This window comes from Vigna radiata, chromosome 2 (genome assembly GCF_000741045.1).
Source record: "Vigna radiata var. radiata cultivar VC1973A chromosome 2, Vradiata_ver6, whole genome shotgun sequence".
Taxonomy (NCBI): domain Eukaryota; kingdom Viridiplantae; phylum Streptophyta; class Magnoliopsida; order Fabales; family Fabaceae; genus Vigna; species Vigna radiata.
Genome location: NC_028352.1, coordinates 13,832,227 through 13,835,367, shown reverse-complemented (window position 1 = coordinate 13,835,367; position 3,141 = coordinate 13,832,227).

The following is a 3,141-nucleotide window of genomic DNA, read 5'->3' as shown; positions in this document are numbered from 1 at the left end:
AGAATCCATAATGAAATTACAGCAGAATAGCCTTAGGAGCTTAGCTCTCCATGAATGGAGTGAAACACAATGAAAGAAAAGTGAAAGGAGTGGTGGATGAATGAATGAATGATTGAAGCTCCCCTTTTCTGCCTCCCCTGGGTCTCTTTATATAGGGCTTGATTGGGCTTGGACTTTGAATATTCAGTTGATAGAATCTTTTATCTTATATCTTCCAAATAACTTAAAAGATTTAGATAATTATAATATTATTTGGAAGATATTTTCTGTTAATATTCCCAATTAAATTAATTCAACAACTGAATTTTATCTTTAAACTTTTCTGAATTTCCAAAATTGCACAAATACCCTGAAGTTTCCTATATCTGCACTTTAGTCGCTCCAGAATTCTTCAAAATTGCAACAGAACCCCTAAGTTGACCAAACCTTGACTGTTTGACTATCTTTGACCAGTGAGCTCGCGCTCAATGAAAGCGCGCCACGTGGCAGTGCCTTTTTCCTCCCTAATTAGGGTTTGTAATTGGCAAATTGGGGAAAAGGGAAAAGGTTTCCTCCTTCTCCGTTGCGCCGTCATGGAAAGGGAATTCCGCTTCTGCCCACATTCCTTCCTCTGTGTTGCGCGATTTAGGTTGTTGCTGACGGTGGAGATTGACGGCGACGCGTCATGGTGGCAATTTGATAAGCTGCCATGGTTGCTGAAAAAGCTCGCGCGAGGATGATGGAGGAAAACGCGCATCTGGTTCGTGCATCTGATTTGCATTGGGGTTGCTCTGGGTGATTTGGGGTTTTGGGCTGGTTTTTCTGAGTGCAGGTTCGAAGGAGAAGATTGTATCATTCCTGTGACGGTGATGATGGCGGCAATGGAGGTTTAAACATCGCAAAGCTTCTGTCGTGATTTGCGATGACGGTGAGATGATGGACGAAGAAGATGAACGGAGGCGCGACAAGATGGTTGACGGCACGGTGAAGATGCGAGAACGATGGTGAGGGCGCATGTTTGAGGCGATTTTTCGATCTAGGTTTCTGCTTGTTGAGATAGTGCGGATTCTGTGTTTCTAGGTTTTCTGTAGGTTGCGATTTGGTTTTCCTGTGATGGCAGCGTCTTCACGGCGGCTTGCTCGCGAGGAAGAAGATGGTAAATGGTGGTCGTTGTGCTGCGATGGCGGTGTCTATGGAGGTTGCGCGGCGGCGTAGGGAAAATGGTGATGACCGTCGTTGATGGAGAAGATGAAGGAAGGTGACGCGCCGACGATAAGGTGGGTGGTGAAGGTTGACGGTGGTGGCTTCAAGGTGTTTGACGGCGAGGACGCTTGAGGTTGACGGCGGCGGCTGCGGAAGTTGACGGCTAGGGTTTCACTGCAGAGGGAAATTAGGGTTTCAGTGTGGAAGATGATGACGTGGCAAGAAGATGAGGTGACATGTTCTGATTGGATCTAGTTTATTTAGTGGTAGGAGGGGTATGGGTAGGAAAATTAGGGGTGTGGGAGAAAAGGTTTAGTGTTTGGGCTTGGTTGTTGGCCTGGTTTAAAATTGGGGGTGCATGTAGGGAAATCTGGGGGTGCAAGGGTAAAAACTAACTGTCTGGCCCATCTGTACATTATTTATTAAATAAAATATGATTTTGGGCTTTAAATTACAATTTTGACCAATAAAACTCTAACTTCAGCTGCACAAATAAATATTAGAACATCAAAGAATAATTTATGCAATTAAAATCACTTTTTAAGCCCTTTTTATTTCTAAACACGCTAAATCTAATAATCACAAATCCTCTACAAATCAATCGTTTAAGCACAAATATTTTATCGAAAATTTTAATTTTAAAGCATAAATGTGGACATAAATATGCACTCATCAATTAGTCAGGGGTCCGACGTATTTGCTATCTTAGATGTCAGTTATATGTATAATAGACGTCTCATTTCTTGTTAAATAAACCTTACGAACCAACAATTTGTGAACGAACACTTTGATCGTCTTTGTCTTTTCTCTCCGCTGCTCTGCATTTCCAGGTAAGTTTCCTTTCCATTTAACTATTTAAAGTTCTTTTTACTCCGATTAAAGTAATCTTTGATGTATTATCTTTCATTTGAACCGATTAAAATGAGTTTTCGTTGTGTTTTGGTGCAATTTTTTTGTTGTGTCTTTGTGTAGCGTAGTGCACTTTCTCCCTTTGCTAGTTTCCTCGTAAGGAAAACTTGCGTTTTTTGGATTTCTCATGGCATTTCAACGCAAGGACGAACTTAGGCTGTTGCCTATGTCCATTCCGACCATCAACGAAAAAGTACTACAGTAATGAAGGGCATTACCGAAGGCCACAATCCCTCGGAAAACACCACAAGCCGTCGCTAAAGACTCATTACCGAGGGTCCGACGACAGTCAAAAAGCCCTCGGTAAATAGCCTGTCGCTAACTATTACCGAGGACTTTCGCCCCTCGGTAATTACCGAAGGCGAGAAGCCTTTGGTAATTACCGAGGGCCAGAAGCCTTTGGTAATTACCGAGGGCCAAAAGCCTTCGGTAATTCCAGATTTTAAGTCAAAAAAAATGTGACAGCAGAGTAGAATAGCAAATAAAGTGATTTCTAATGAATTATGGAACTGGAAACAGAGCTGGAAACAGACATGAATAGAACATCATTAGGTTAAAACAACCATATTTATTTTTTGTTTAGGAAACACAATGCAATAGAAATTCGTATACAATACAATGGCAAAGTTACAGATCAAGGATNANTTATCCTCAAAGAAACCAGATANAACATAGAATCACAGTTGAATAGAACCTAAAATCAAATAACAAGTAAAATTCTAAAACAATAAAATGGTGTCCCTAATATAACTGGAACAATTTGCTATTTCCTATTTGATACATCATACATCTAAGGGGTGATGCGAGCAAAATTTCAGTTGTACTNTAACGTATTGAAGATATATAATTACATTGAATACATTTATGCANATATATAATTAGTTACTTATGGTTACAATCCGAGAATAATATTTNCTCATTTATTAAAANATCATATTTGAACCCTCACTAGGACATCTTTTAGCAACAAACAGTCTTGAATTGTGCTAAAACTTTTTCCACAGGAGTTTCATAGCATGCTATCCCCCCTCTCAATCTTGCGTCACAATC